The sequence below is a fragment of the Pinus tabuliformis genome, chromosome X (genome assembly GCF_031772625.1).
Source record: "Pinus tabuliformis cultivar Carrire ecotype Pingquan chromosome X, CPIR1, whole genome shotgun sequence".
Taxonomy (NCBI): Eukaryota; Viridiplantae; Streptophyta; class Pinopsida; order Pinales; family Pinaceae; genus Pinus; species Pinus tabuliformis.
In genome coordinates this window covers 35,084,504-35,102,171 of record NC_142308.1, presented here as the reverse complement: position 1 = coordinate 35,102,171, position 17,668 = coordinate 35,084,504, and positions in this window count along the sequence as shown.

Below are 17,668 nucleotides of genomic sequence, written 5' to 3'. Positions count from 1 at the left end.
CATTAAGTTCAACACTTCTCCAACTGGTATTTGTTCTAGTGTTGTGATGTTTTCCCCATCATTGGGTGGGGAGGTAGGAGTCGGTTGTTGTGGTGGTGCCATGTTGTGCCGTTTAGTTTCTCCACTTCTTCTTGTACCTCTTCTAACCATGGTTTACCAATGAATCCTACCACAATTTAACACGATTTTTCCTTATAAGATAAAAATGAATAAATAAAAATCAAATAAAAATCATAACCAACCTTGGTGGTTCTATAATTTATTGTTATGTTTATATACTTCCGAAGGAACAATCTATGCATTTATAAATTCTTGATTATATAATTCGCCTATCAATTTCAAACATTCCAATAATATTTAATCAAAGAATACCATCAATCTACTCAAATAGTATGCTTAGATTACATCATGTCATGTAAATGGTAGAGGTGGTTGGTAGCATTATCATAACATAAATTGAGAATGTCCTTAGTAAAAAGAGAGAAAATACATTTCTAATGTTTTATGATTTTATGAGCTTAGCTATCAACAAACACAAAATATTGGATGTTGAAATTGCCTATTCATTGTGAAATCCTGCTTATATTGGCCATATTGAATGGTGGTGACATATGCAACCACTTTACACTCAAATAGAATAAGTTGGAACACCCTTTTAGGTTGAGGGGAGTTAAGTCCCATTGTATCTAGACTATGTCATAACACCACTTGGTTTTGCATGGCGCCATTGATCTCATACTTCCATTTAGCATGATTTTTTTTAGATGTCCATAAATTATAAAACTATAAGATTAGAGTTGTTAAGATCCCACATTTTATTCAATTTTTACAAATCTTTGTGAGAATCAACATTTATCATTTTGGTCTATACTCAATATGTGATAATATTCATTAAAAAGTGTTTTTTTTAATCAAAATATTGCCCACCAATTTGTGAAATTACTTTTCATATATTACTTATACCGAAAAAAATCTTATATAATGAAGACAATACCGATAAATACAAATAATCACTTAAAAAAACCACTTTCCTTTTTTCGATCTCAAAAGAAATTCAACATAATAATCCATATTTAGTTAGAAGTTACCAAGTCAACGAAAATTTAGTTAGGAATCTAACAAGTCAACGAAAATCTTAGTCTGTTGTGTTGAATAAAGAGGGATCCATTTTGAAACGTATTGAAAATTTGGAGTTTTTATTATTATATGTTTTCAAACATAAAGTCTGGACCCTCACCATTATCCATGCCTTAACCATTCAATGGTGCTTGGGCAAGTGAAAGGATTTATGGGCACGTTAGAGAGCTTCTTGGGCAAGCTTGATTGAGTGGAGCTGTCGCTTCCTTTGGTGAATCTACGGGTAAGAACATGAGAAAAAGACGCAAAGACAAAGGATGATCTCACATTATGATTACAGTGTGAAAGCGGAATCAACGACAGCAAGTCAATCCCATTGATTGCAATTCTTTGTAGTCATGAAAGATATTTCAAATAATGCAACCGATTCTATCTCCTTTTAAAAGAAATATATTTTCAAATATGTAGACTAGCCTCGAATCGCTAGTGTTTGTGAGTGCTAAGAAACCCTGCAAAAGACCATAGCAAAGGCGCCTTCTACAGGAGCATTCAACTGTTTAAGACAAAATAGCGATAGGTTTATTTCACATAGGGTATCCATGGATTTTGAGGTGGCTCGATATCTGCTCACCGAGAAGAAAAATGATAATAATGGCGTTTATACAACGCCATCTTATAAGAGGGAGATTGCAACAAGTTTATTGCAGGACGAAGATATTGCCTCCAAAAATACAGGTTCCTAAGCTTTACCAACAAAGCTCCTGCTCCTCCTGAGGGTTTTTAGTCCCTCTATTATGAAATGTGGCTATTGATAATGTGACGAAATCCAGTAAATCATGTCGTTATATTCCTCAGTCTACGGAGCGAACTTTGGATGCCCCTGAGCTTGTGGATGATTATTACTTGAATCTGTTGGACTGGAGTGCCAATGACGTTTTATCGATAGCCCTCACCAATACGGTGTATTTATCTCCAAACCAAATCTAAACAGAAATGTGGTTTCACCTGTAACGAATTTCACTATAGGTAAAATGCCATTTTTTTAAAGAGGCCGAGATGTCTATTGGACAGGTTGCGGCTCCGGATAAGCTTGGAAAGAACCAGTCAACGAGAATACCAATTGTATGGCCTTGGATTGAGGTGAAATGGTGCCTACGATGGGCCTGAGCGTTGGAACTAAGTTATGGATACAGAAAACAGAGCAACCACAAAGTCCCTGGCCGCAGGCTCAACCGAGGAAATGGAGTGGTGGGAATGATAGTTACAGCCCTCACGTTGGCCGTGAAATCTTTGCACAATGGGGGCCCGATGAAGGTGTGCTTAATGGCCTGCAGAGGCCACAAGAAATCACACGAAAGTCTGTATCAGGGAGTCGACAGTGTAGATGGCCAAGTGACTGACAACAAGAAAATTGGATCGACAACCAACTTGGCATGGGGCAGGAATGAAACATTTCGGCCAGGATCAAAATGGCAGCTCAGGTGTAACCTCACCCACGCAAAGGTGTAAACTCTGCTTAATCATTTCTGTGAGCAAAGTCAAATAGCACCCTAACTAGATGTGCACAAAAAATGTAGATATGTGTAATCAATATCAACCTTATAAGCGAAACCAATTTCCTGGACTTGAAATGTTGTCGGATGCCACACAAAATTAGAGTGGGACATATTGAAAAGTTTCAAAGCTGGGAATGAAAATTTTAAACCGGTTATGCTCAAAATTGTACTTGGGTAATAAGAAAATGAATTGACTTTCATTTTTGCTGCTAGGGCACAGTCAAAGACTATGGCCCAGAATAGGTCTGCCATAAATTGAGGGCGCAAAAAAATTCTTGGTGTAAAACAAAATGGGCACCTGATGGAAGACATATTAACAATAGCTACTTGCTCGAATGTTGTATCAAATGTGTGCTAGTTTTTGTTTCAGATGTATCGAACATAATAATCCTGTCATATCCACTTTTGACAAAGGTTTATTTAAATAATGTTTAATAAATATGTTGCTTTTGTAAATTTTTATGGACACATATATGGTTAATTTTATTTTTAATTTTTTTGTTTTATAGATGTTGAAATCTTTTTATAATTATCCACAAAATTATAATGAGTTACGTTGGAAATTGAGCATAGTTAGGATATTGGTCATAATAAATTATTGTGCATGGAAGACATATTGGTGTTGGCTTGACTAATTCTGTTGTACAACTATGGGATTTTGCATCTAACAGATAGCTAAGAGCCTTGAAAGGTCACCATACACAATTTTAGGGTAGAATGTAGTAGATATTTAACAAAAGTAGCCATGCATGCATGGGCCCATAGGTCTCAAGGGTTCAACTAAGATCTGATATCAAGTGTAGGGACCAACCCTATACTTTTTTTTTTTAAGTACTAAAAATACAACCATAAGAAAATAACATTGGGAACACAAAAAATATTAAGCATTATATAAAAATTTCTTGAATTTCACTTCATTGAAAATATCATCTAATTTACATATTATTAACTAAAACCATAATGAAGTCATACAAAAGAATATTATAACAACATAGGTACCATTCACCAAGAGACGAGATTCAAATTTGACTTGCCACTAATTTCCCTCCTTTGTTGTCAGTCGCCCCCAAGTGTGAATGTCGGCGTGCTTAATATGAATGCAATGACCCACCGGTTGACCTCCCAGCCTATTCCTTGGGTACTCTCCTTCCCCGCGGACCCCTGAACTACAATGGGGTTGTACAACAGAGGAATGTATTAGCTGGTAGAGGAGAGCACGCTTTGGCTCAAGAGTCCCCTCTCTAAAGTCCTTTATCTCACCAAACTCACTATAGCTCGTAGTCAATACTTTGACATAGTCTCATCCATCCAATAGTAGGTTAAAGAAAAGTCCCTTCTCCCATGGCTTGCCCCTTCTTTTATAAGAGTCCTCATAGGTGACACTTGGAATTTCATGCATAGTTAATTATTTTTGATAATCCAATAGTTTGATTATTCACCCACCCATGTGTCACTCTCTCATCAAGGATATCCAACATTATTTACTTAAATTTTAATTTTAATCTAATATTTTTCCTCACCTCAACAAGATTCCTATTTCTTCTCCTAGTTGTTTCTTGATCCCCCTTTTTAATCCTTAATTTGTGTTCATTACGAAAGTCAATTGATAAGTCAAGATTTGATCCCCTATCTACTCCTTAATTTAACTGAAGTTATCTCTTAGATGGATATTCTTATGTTGGTTGTTGGCACATGGAGGTTCTCTAAATTTCGCTAAAATTTAATTTATTAATTTTATTTTAATTCACCACCCTGTTCTCTTAATTAAGTTTAACTATTTTAAGATTAATATTAATCCTTATATTTATGTTCCTCTTTCCCCTTTTTACCTAATTAAATTGCATTATCTACCTAATATTTTCCAACATGGGAAGGGTAGAGTTTTTAAGGTAAAATATTTTATTGCTTCCTGTTGTACCTTAAGAAACCAATTTCCTGGCTATGGAGAAATTGTGCTTAAGACATTAATGATTATTGTTTGTTGCCACTTATTTGTCACTTTATTGTTTGTTGTGTTTTCAAATGAAGGACTTGGAGAACTTGGTTTTTATCCCTTAATACATGTATGACAAGAACATCTCAGAATGCCATTTGTTGCTAGATATAAATGATGAATGAAGAAATCTTGAAGGAGAATTTAAATATAATATGCTGCTTAACACAAAACCTACTATCCGTCACTTATAAGAATTATGAAAATGAGAATTGAATCATAGACAATATACTGCTTAACACAAAAACTACTATTTGCGACCCTTAGAGAAGTTAAAGATAATATGCTGATCTTTCACAGAACTAATATCTATAACTTAGAAAGGAAGGTGGAAACTTCAAGTATATGAGTTTTTTTTTAAGGAATTTTAATTTTATCTACATAATAAAATAAAGACCTGCAACTTCATTAATATACTTGAAAGAAGAAAACATAAGAGGACACATAACAGAGAGGGTTACAAAATTATAGCCAACAATTCATGGAAACTTCTAATTCTTTCATTAATCAACAATTATATCAAGAATACAGTGGCCTAGTCTCTAGGTTCTCCAAAATTCGAACCCTTTCTTAGTAGATTTTCCACTTTTTATACATTGTGGAACAGTTGTTGATCTCTAAAACTACCTAAATTATTTAACTGCTTCTCTAACTATATGAAGTAAAAACTATTACAGGATTTTACAAAGGGTAAAAGATACCTCAAAAAACATGAAATAATAGGAACATAACTGAATTCCAAAGGAGACGATAACTACCGGCTTGCTCTGTTAAACTGCTTCTGTAAATTCCCTAATGATGCTTAATTCGTTTTGCCGTAATGAAATACGTTTAGCTTGTGTAATCCTAAGCTTACGTTGGCACTTTTATTGGCCAAAACACAAAGAAAACATACCCGACTGTCTTCCTCTTCAGATTCAGCTCTAACCTTGATTTTCCACTCTACACAGCAAAAATAATGCGAACTTTTGATTAATATGGGACTTAAAAGAGTTAATCTTGCTTTATAAACCTGTCAATTCTGTGCACTCAGCACTCCGTTGACTTCCATCGCAAATCGCAATCGACCCGATATATCACTGCAAACTTAATTTTATGCACCCTCAAGCCGCATAACTATGGTAGTGTTGGACTTATGCATAAATCCTTCATATTTGTGCTTTTCCATTATATACCTTTTATAATGAAAATATGCCATAAAACATGCTTTTTCCGCTTTTAATACGGGCTTCGCACAACTATCAAGGCATACCTTTTCTGCCGATATATACCCACCGTAGATCTGCGCTTTTCAGATCAGACGGTCTATAAAGATTTTGGGTGGGACATAAGCCCGGAGAATACTCGCCCGAAATGGGTAGTTTTCTCTCTCTACCCAGCTACTACATGTCAAATGATAAGTGGGATTGGGTGAGCTCCAATAAAAACCATTTACCATTTTTGCTCCGCCCGAAAACCTACTTGTAACTTGAAATCTGCCTTTTCGTATGCCTCGCGAACCCGCCAAGGCTTATAAATCATAATATATATACGTTTCAAATCCGACCTTTCTATTATAATCCTTTATAATAGAAATACATATAAAACTGCGTAAACAAAATATATATGAAAGGCTTTTGATATGGTGGACCCGCCAAGACTTTACAATAAAACATATATATTTCGGGTCCGCCATCGCAAGTCGCAATCGACAACATACATAGCTCAACGGTGTGGCGGACCCGACAGGACTTAAAACCATGATGTACATACCTTTCGGGTCTGGCTATCGTGAATCGCAATCAGCAATCGGTGAATGAACCAACATATGTATTCAGTGCTTTACGGACTTGTTGGACTTTTAAATATAATATATATATTGCAGGTCCAACCCGTGATCACAAATCACAATCGCTGCTATCAGTGGAACCAATCATACATATCATTGCGGACCCGTCGAACTTTATAAAATGCAACTTATAGTATTTCAGGTTCGGCTTTAACCCTTTAATACTTGTTTCTTTTGCAAATTTGATATATCACTTTGTTTCTTTTTTGTTTTGATTCCGATATACTATTTATTACATCTCCCTCTTGCCTTGTGTTTTTTCAAAATATTTTCCAAATGATTTTTTGAATGAAACAAAAAGATACATGTTACAACACTTTTTATGATCCTCTTAACCCAAGTTTTACTCTTAATTTAATTACCTCAATTTTTAACATCATTTACCCTTGATTTGAATTAACGTGGTTTTCATATCTTGATTATATTTATTAATTAATTAATTTATAATGATTCCAAGAGTGCCAAGTTTGGTCGTGCCCTTCAAGAACTTCCCTTGAAGTTCCAAGGGTGTCACACCTAACAGTTTATGTGTGATGCCAAGGGTGCCAAGTTGGTTGTTCCCTCAAGAAATTCCCTTGAAGTTCCAAGGGTGCCACGCCACTTGCCCTTCAAGCATTCAATGGCTATGAGGGGAAAGTATAGGTGCAACGACAGAGACCACTATCATCTCTTATGTTGCCTATTATAGTGAGACTAATGGTGTTAGGGATCAAGGAATCCACCTTGATTCCCCCCCAAGTAAAATCCTCATGAGTGACCCAACTTTGGGTCCTGCCCTCATGATATCGTGATCTTCAAGACAAAGGTGTTTCAACCTTTCCAGCCCAAGTCACGGCAGGAGTGCTAGTGGGTGAGATCAGGGAAATTGTCCCACCCCTCCCATGCAGTTCCATCCAATTGTACAACCTCATCACCCATATCAGTCATTCGGCCAAGAAACTAATATGTGTCTGCAACCACTAACATATCATCAGAATATAGATAAACATATATAGCAAGTTTCAAAATTGGCTTAGAATTTCAAAGACAATATATAAATTTTCATCAAACCAGCTGTCGCAACTCGTCATATGTGAGTGCCTTTGGTGGTTTCCTGCCATACTCAATAATCATCAGTAACAAGGTTTCTTGGTGTTAGTTATTGTCATAATAGCATCATCAACGTCACCTAGTCATTTGCATCATTGTTCATTGTGAACTAGAACTAATGCAAGTAGGTAACATAGGGGACACATCCATCATGGCTATCATCATCATAATATCAATGGAAACATACATATCCATCAAAGCTATCAACATCGTAACATCAAAAGAAAACATACTATCCATCAAAGCTATCATCATCATAATATCAATAGAGAGCATACATATCCTTTACTGCCATCATCATCATAAATTCAATAGAGACCAAACATAACCATTTATGCTACAATCATGATAATATCAATAGAGAACATGCATAGCCATTAATGCTACAATCATCATAATACCAATAGATAACATATATAACCGTTAATGCTATCTTCATCATAATATCAATGGAGAACATACATAAACATCACAACCACTAATAATAGAGTCATGTGTCTGGATCCTCAACTTGAGGTCCTCAAAGAATAATGTGTGGGCCTTAGGGCTAAATAAATGTTAATGTCATATCACTGTCAGTCAACTAGAGCGAGGCACTACACTGTCGACATTACCAAAAATATGCAATCCTTTCTTTGGAACCATCATCATTATCTATGCATAAATGGCATCCCTATCAAAGTAAAAACAACATATATCCTATTTTTGTCTTTCAATATAGAAAAGTGCATCAATTTTTTCAATTTATTCATTAGAGCCTCTTCGTCCAAGTCATTAACATGTTTGTCACAAGATTTAAATGCTTGGAAAGCAGTGTAGCATATTAAACCCTTGCTTTCATGGGGAGAAGAAAATATGAACACTTGAATGCTTTTTCCATCAAGCTTCTCCTCATTGACTTATTTCTCAAATATCTCCTCACTTTCATTGGAAGCATGAGAAGGTTCCTCATCATCATTCTCTTCTTAAGATGATGCAACAAAATCCTCAAAGGCCTCATCATCCAAAAAATGAAGCATATGTTGAATAAGATATTACTTTCATCATATATTTCCTTGCCATGGAGCATCATTTCCTCATCATTCTTTGAATCCGAAGTATTATCCAATCATTTCTCATGGGAGGGAGAGGGATGGGTCTCTTCATGTAGGCCATCTTCAAGCTTTAGAGTAAAAGATTCACCATACTTACCTTTAACATAGTAATACAGGATGATGTATGCATATTTTCTTTCTTCTATTGCATCAAAAGATCATTTGAGGGGTATTCTTCAAATTCCAACATTAGATCATTTATTTTTTTCTCTATTATTCTTTCCACATCAAGAAACGGAAAATGACCCCCTTTTAATGGAGAAATAATGCACGAAATGACATTTTGAATGCTTAGACTTGGAGATGATTTGGAATGCCTTAGAGGGTGCAATGGACTTTCTATTTGCCTTGGAGATTGTGGGACATGTTAAAAAATGTAACTAGGTTCGGTCTTCATAATTGCTATTGTACTTGTATTATTGTATATTTCATGTAAATACCAAAAGAAGAAAAAGAAATATTATTTTTCAAGCATGGGTTTCATACTCAAATTATTTGGCCATCTAGGTGAAGCATGTTCTTCATGCTTCTAGGGTTTATTGAGTCAAAAGAATATTTGTCATAAGTCAAAATATTGTCTTAGAGTCAAGTCCCATTTGGATTTTGAAAAGAAAATGGAAAAATAATTTTATTTGAATCAAAAATGTAATTTTTGTGCCCTAAAGACCAAGTGGGCCCTTCCTCCTCAAGTTGACCTTGGAAGGGGTAATTCGACCTCTTGGATGTGTATAAATAGAGACAATTCAACCTCATTTGAAGCACAACTCAAGCAAGTTCGATCTCCAAGACAAGAAGTGCAAAATTCAAGAGGAGGATGAGCTCGAAAGAAACAGAGAGAAAGGAGGAAAATCAAAGTTTATGCCCTAAAATATGCCCTAGATTCCTCACACATGCGGAAATTTGAAGCCATTGTAGGCGTCGAAGTTGTTGCAAGTCCGAAATTCTAAAGCTAGGGGCTGAAGTTTTGAAGTTGGAGCTGACTTGGAAGGTTTTGACTTGAGTTGACTTTGACTTGTTGGAAGAGCTTGGGAGGAGAGCTGACTTGGGTCTTGTTGAAGGTCTTGGTCTTGTTGTTTGGGCCTCAGATTCCTCATTTGATTTGATTCTATAAGGAGAGAAAATTTTTATAGGTTTTCCCCTTGGAGGGGTGTTGCCTTGTCTTGGAGCCCACATCTTGTGTCCATTGTCTATTTGTGATCATCATGGTTTATGGTTTTGGTAATTGTTTGATGAACAAAACATAATAAAAGTAATAAGAGAACATAACTTCACACGCAATCATAAAGTAAAGAGAAGTCACCCTAACTTTTGCCCCTATCGTTTTCTCAACATGGTTTCAGAGCTAAGGTGAAGAGAAGCCAGCTTGAAGATCACTCCGGTTGGCATAAGAAGAAGACATTCATACAAGATACCTTGGAGGATATCATTTGCAAGAAGGATACAAGGAAGAAAGTCATAAGCAAGGATATAAGGAAAAACATAAGAGAATGATACAAGGAAGGATACAAGAAAGAGGACCCAAAAGGATCATCTTGAAGGAAGGCTTCCACTCCTCCATTGAAGGCTCTCGTTTACGCATCATCATTGTAAAGGAGGACATTGATCTCTCTCTCCTAGAAGATTATCATTTTTGAAGGTTCTTTAAGGAAGCATCATAAAAATAAACATCAAGAATCCTAGGAACATCATCTCTACTCTTTGAAGTAGCTTGAAGTCACTATTGTTGGAGGCATCCTAGAAGTCATCACACTAAGGTATCATTGAAAATCACTTGGAAGTCTTGGGAGCATCAAGGTATTTGAAGACACTCTTATATCAAGTAAGTACTACATTATTCTCTATGGCTCAATCTTCAAATCAAATGACTTCATTTTGTAAGGAAGGGAATAAGCTTGATGGGTCAACACCATTTCAAGCATGGAAGAAAAGAATATGCTTGATATTTATAGAGAATGAAGTCATGGACCATGTTCTAGGGAAAGTTGCCGAACTAGAAAAGGATAAAAATCAAGAATGGGTTATGTACATGAAAGGAGAAGTGAAGGCTCAAAGGATTCTCATTGAATCCATTAAGGATCATCTCATTCCTTTTGTTGCAGATTTGGGCACATCTATGTTGGAAATACTGAGAGGGGGGGTGAATCAGTATTTCTTTTTCCCACTATTGTTTTACCAGTTAAAACATATATATTCAGAACACAAGATGAACAACAAGAACAAATGCTTTTATTAATATAAACTGTGCAGTAAAATAGATACAATACATAGATGGTTGCAATTAGTTGCCAAGCTCCAACTTGGACTTTGGTGAGGCTCCAACCTCCAGAGCACCAACTCTATTTTTCCAAGACACCAATCTTGGACTTAGGAGCACAAACTCTCAAGGACTTCATTCCTTCCTACTTCTGAGGCTTCAACCCCAAGGACTCCAATCCTACTTACTTCTGAGGCACCAGCCCAAGGACTTCAGTCCTTCTCACTTTTGAGGCACCAACCCCAAGGACTCTAATCCTTCTGCACTCAGAACTCTTCTCTGCTGAGTTCTATCTATTTACAGCTTCACTGTAGTCTCCAAGCTACAGTATCAATGACAACCAGTCTTCTTATGAATAAGTCTTTACAACTTTGCACACTGCCCACACATAGTCTCCAACAGCTTTAGTCAGTCTTCTGTTAGCTGCACTAAACTCTGTATAAAGAACAATTTTCTGTTCAAGCTTAAGTTCTCATTGTCACAATGAATGCTTCAGCATGACTATTTCTCTGCTGGCTGTTTCTCCCCTTCGACTGCCTACTGTTCTGTTGGTCCTTCATCCCTCTTTCTGTTTTTGCTGCACCCTCTTTCTGTTCTGTTGGACCCTCATACAGCCTCTATTTCCTCCAGCGTATTTCAGCAACTTTCAGCAGTTGTAACGGCCTTCACAGCGTATTTCAGCAACTTTCAGCAGCTGCAGCAACAGCAGCAACAACAACAGCAACAATGGCAGCTACAGCAATTCCCTGTTTTTACTGTTTTATACATTCTCATGCCTTTGTCCGTTCATTTCCACTTACTCAATGGCTCTTTGGCTTCCTCCTCGCTCGCTTGAGCTTCGGCTTCCTCAACACTTGCTTGACCTTCCAGCTTCCCTCCTCCATTCGCTTTATCTTCCTCATGATTACCTTCGATTGATGGTGTCACAAAAATATAATGTCATCGCGGAGGTGTTTTATCAACGCGGAAATATAATGTCGTCGCGGAGGTGTTTCAGCAACGCCGAAAGTGGTGTTTCAGCAACGCCGAAACTGGTGTTACAGCAACGCTGAAACTGGTGTTTCAGCAACGCCGAAACTGGTGTTACAGCAACGCTGAAACTGGTGTTGCAGCAACGCTGAAACTGGTGTATCAGCAAATTTTTGACAAGTGTCGGTGTTTCAGCAATGGAGAAATTGGTGTTTCAGCAACTTTTCTCCAGGAGTTTCAACCGTGTTCAACAACGGTTTCAGCAATGGTGTATTCCGCCTGCTATATATATATAATTATCTTTTGATACCATATACACTATAATCCTCCCGATGGCTTTGTTTGCTCTTATTTGCTCTGATGGCTCTCTGCGTCCTCTGTTTGCTTTTAAACACATCCATTGCTCCTCCGATAGCTCCTGATGACTCTGATATGCTTCCTTGCTATATGGTTCCTCCTGCAGCTCCACCGATGGCTCTGTGTGCACCTTCTCTTTGGCATATACCGATGGCTCTATATATATTGCTCCTCTTGGCTCCTCTTGCTCCATCTACTCCTCTCGGTCCATTTGCTCCTCTTGACTCCGATATGCTCTGTCTCCTCCTCTTGAATATTGCCATATTGACATCAATGACAATCTGTGTCCAACAATCTAAAGCAATATATGATAAGTTGGTGAAATTATATTCTATTAGCACTATAGGTCGAAAGATATATCTAAGGAATAAGCTCTACAAGACAAGGTTATTAAAGGATGAAAATTTGACCTCATATCTCTTAAAGGTCTCACAATTAAAGGATCAATTACAAGGGCTTGGAGAAGTTTCTAATTTTGAACTAATAACTTGTATACTCAATGCATTACCTCCCGAATGGAGTAGTTTTATGGCAAGCATTTACTCAAGAAAGGACATTCCAAATTTGATGAGATATAGTCTTTGTCTAAGATAGAAGAAACAAAAACAAAGGCAAAAGATGACACTGAACCAGATGAAAAGTGTCTACTACAGTAAAGAAGAAGAAATGGAAGTTTGGAAAATTTGAACCTCGTTAAAGGAACAACAATCAACAACCAAGAATTCAAAATATGTCCAAAGTGCAATGCTTTGGATGCAATGAATATGGACACTTTAAGAGATATTATCCCAAAGACCCGCAAAATAAAAGGAACATCAAGAGGAAGGAAAGAAGTGGAGCACATACAGCTAAAGAAATTGAATAACCCGAGAAGAAACCAAAGAATGAAGACACGGAGGATATATATTATTGAAATATTCTCCCATTATCAAAGTTGCTTAGAATGTGTTTTATTTTTCTTTAGAAGATGGCATTTATAGTAGCATGTACAATTACATTCGTAAAGTTTGGTTTTTGAAGCATGCCATCATGGAAAGAAGCATAAATCATTGGAAGGATTAGAGTCTACATCATCAATTGCATCCCATCGATAGCAGTTATCAAGAAAAGATAAAAGATTTTGGACCATCCAACACTCCACCATTCATGCAGTCACTTTTTGGCATTCACATCATCATAAAAGCAGACTACTAACTAGAAAGGATCACAAGGATCCTTGATGGTGATTATGAAGGTTCTTCATTATGTGAAAGAGTGTTTATAACATGACAAAAGGTGTATCTCTACTTAAACTATGGAAGCTAGCATCAAAGAAGCTCGCAGAAATGAAGATAATCGAATTGCAACATGAAGATATAATTGAGCACATCTCATCTTAAAGAAGGAATCTTATCTTAAACATCATTCTACACATCATCCTCAAGAATAAATGCAGCTTGTCCAAGAAGGAAAGAATACTAGATGGAAAGCATACAAGAAGTTGTATGTATATCTTTAAGAGCTTCTCATTAGGAAGTAGAATCCATGTCTTCAATTTTATTGCAAGAAGAGCTCGATGCGAAAATATGCTTGGGAAAAACAAGAATGATATGTTTGGATAGAACCCTTCTATCCAATTACTCGACATAGAGAAGCATGATGACGAAGAGATAACTCTTACATAGGAGCATGATGATATGTTTTGGAACTCTTCCATATATTCAAACATGATGGATGGGAAAAACACATGATGATATTGATCAACATCCGATATGGTCTCTAGAAGAATGAAAGGTGGACAACTTCAGAGGGAGTTGCATAAATTTTGTTGGATATGATTTTGAAGCTTGTTGATTAGATCACTCCACAAATACATTGATTGATATTTCAAAGACAAAAAGTGTGAAGAATTCTAATAGGAAGATAGACCATACAAAGGGATGTTGATCTCAAAAGGAGTTTGTAACAAAACTTTACATCGTAAGGAAATCATGACTGGGTAACTCTGATTTTGATAATTTGATATTCATTCGTTTAAGAAATGACTTGGCTACTTGGAAGGACATACTACAGAAGTATAGATTGGAAAGATAGTAGTTGAGATAATATATCTACAACTATTTGGTCTAAGATCAATTCTATATCACATGGATTGAGTGAACAACATTGGTTTTGGCTTAAAAGTATTGATGACAGAAATGTGTGCACCATGAAGACAGAAAAAGGTAGCAAGTCACAAGATAGAATGTTGGTCATGTTGGATCTAATGATATTCAATTTCCCGATGAATAGAGGGAGCTATGATTAGCTCTACATTGATTGGTTTGGCAAGATACTATTGAAGACACTTTAAAAGATGACTGATGGGAAGTGATGTAGAAGGATGATGGAATCAACCCTATTACAAAGGAAGATAAAAAGAGAGTTTGACTCCACAACATCCAGGAAGGTCGAAGCTCAAATATGATATGATGATGAAAGATAGGAGCCCTTGCAGCTACTTATATGATCTCCACGAAAGAACAAGTAGTTGATGAGAGAAACAAATAATGAAGCATACATTTGAAATTAACTAAATATTATGATAAGTCTCTTTGTTTAAGAGTGAGCAAGAAAATCTCCTTAATATTTGATAATGATTAAGGACCTCTTCCTTGGTTGAGGAGTGATGGTGGACATTATATTCTCCATAGATGTCACTAACCACCATACATCTAGTGTATCACATTGGGAAGGAGAATGGAGGATTGGATAAGCATTTAGGGAGTGGTACTCCTTGAGGATTGAAAATCCAAGATAGGAAGTAGTCATGTGGAACAACACTCTTTGAGGATCTTGTTTGAAAGTGCAGCTAGGTTCGGTCTTCATAATGTCTAATGTAATCATGATTTTATGTATTTGATGAAAAGAGAAAAAGAAATTTTATTATTATTATTTTGTAGCATGGGTTTCATGCTCAAGATTATTTTATTTGTAGGTCAAGCACCCATTGAGTGCTTCTAGGTTTTGTTATTGAGTCAAAGAAGTCAATTGAGTCATTGTAATATGTATAAGACCCATTTGGGCATCATGTATCAAGTCAAAGAAATTTTATGAAAGTCAAAAATGTCATAAAGACCCTCCAAGACCTTGTCAACAAGTCAGTCTTTAAGGAGGAACAAGTCGACCTCATTAGGACCATTCGACCATCATGAAGAAGCCTATATATAAAAGGGTTATCGACCTCATTTCAGAGACATACATACAAGCAAGATATAGTTCAATAAAAGAATAAAGGAGCCTAATACCCAACAAAGGAAAAGGATAAAAGGAGAAAAAGACACTGAAGTTTGAAGGATTGTTCCGGGCTATATCTTTCCACACGTGTGAGATCTAGAGCATCATCACTATTGCAACAAGACTAGATTTCAAGCATGCCAAAGTGAAGCCGAAATTTGGAGCCAAAGTATCAACAAAGAACTTGAATTTCCTATGATGTAAAAGCACCCAAAACAAAGGAGAAAAAGGTTAGAAATTTTCCCCATAACAGTCACATGTTCGAAACTACAATGAGTACAAAAGGGTCGAGAATTGCAGACTTGTTGCAGTGGCCGAAATCCTGAAGAGAGGTCGAAATCAAGAGGTTTGAAGCAACACTAACCTGGGTTGACTTTGTGAAAAACAAGCTAATTAAATAAGAGATTAACTTGGTCTTGAAGGACTTTTTTCAAGGATCATAGGTCTTGGAATTCGTCATCAGAACATTCTATAAGAAGAGAATAATTTTTGTGGGTTTTCCTCTCAAGAGCAGAGGTTTTGGCCCTGGCTAGAAACCTACATTTTGTGTTCTCTTGTCTCTTTGATCTTCATAGTTTGGTATTTGTTTGATTAAAATAACATAATAATAATCAATTGAAAGAAGAAGCTAATAATAAGTACATCAAGTTAAGTAAAAGAACATCACAAACAATTATCAAAGTAAGAGAAATCACCCTATCTAAGTGTCCCTAGATTACTCAATAGATCTAACAGGGTATCCAAGATAAGAGTGGTCGAAGAGGGTCGATATTCTTTGAGGATTGGAAATCCAAGATAAGAATAAGTCCTGGAAGGACATACTTGTTGAAAATGTAGCAAGAAAATCTAAGTTTGACTTTGCCTTGGTCAAAGTAGATTAAAATTTGAATTTATATTTTAGCAGAAACCTTGGATGTTGTTAATTAAGGCGACATGGCACTTGTCACTCAGTTAATTCGAGTTGGGGAAGCTTGAGTTCAATTCAGTATGATTCATTGCTGATTTCTAGCAATTTATTTAAGTTAAGTTGAGTTAAGATCAGTTAAACTAGTTCTAAATGGAAGAGGAACTAGTGGAAGGTCCAAGAGTGGAAGTGTACCTTCAGCTCACTATGTGATCAACCAGTTAACTAATCAATCAACCCAAAATAACTTATGCATGCAAATAATTTGAGTTACCCAGTTGAGATGGAGATTCCAAGGTAGCGTACTATCAATTGTAGACTAGTCAGAGGTGTACAGGTGGTGCATGCAGTTAGAGGATCAACCTTATGGATTGTGCAATTCTCAATGATGAATTTCCTAATTAATAGGGGCCTAATTCCTCAAGGAATAGCGCAAGGAAATAGGAGCTTGGTGGGCTGAGAAATTAGCTAAGTATTAGCTAGAGTTAGCCAATGAAGCAACATGAAAGACTATACAGGTGCAGGTTGTGCTCAAGCTTCCGTAAGCATATGTGTTCATCCAGATTCTTCAATTAATGAAATACATATAGGAAGCGGTTTGAGAAGTTGCTTTCCCCTAGATAAATCAATGTGTACGTGTGTTAAATCTTGATGCATATTTATGATTTGTGTTCTCGGTCGTGAATTGCTTTTTGCAGATGAGTAGAGTAGATTTGAGTCTTATGTTTTAGTAAATTACATGAGCAATATTGAATCTACATAAAATTTTCTACATGGTATCAAAGCAGGATTCACAGTAGAAAAGAGAACTCAAAGTTGTCTTTGTAGGAGGGTCAAATTTGCAATATCGATTTTTTGGAGCTAGCGGGATGGCTTTCTATGGACTAAGACTCGAGTATGCCCTTGAGGGTATCTCGAATTATGTTGCTTGGAAGGACATGATGGAGGCAATGTTGGAAGATAATGGGTTGAAGGAATTCGTCGATAATGAGATTCTGAAACTGCCAGCAGCTGATGCTGAAAATCTAGTAGAATGGAAGAAGTGTGTAGCCAAGATAAGGAGGATCATATAGGAGGAAGTACGATACCATATTGTCTCTAATCTCCATGGGAAAGAGACTCTGTATGCAATGTGGCAAGCATTGAAAGATTTGTTCCAGAACAATAGTGACCACAGGAAGCTAGCACTCAAGGACAAGCTTCGGAATATCAAGATGCAAAAGGGCAACACAATACCAGTACCTGAGAAGGTTCACACAATGTCGTGATGAACTTGGTAGTGTTGGTGTTAC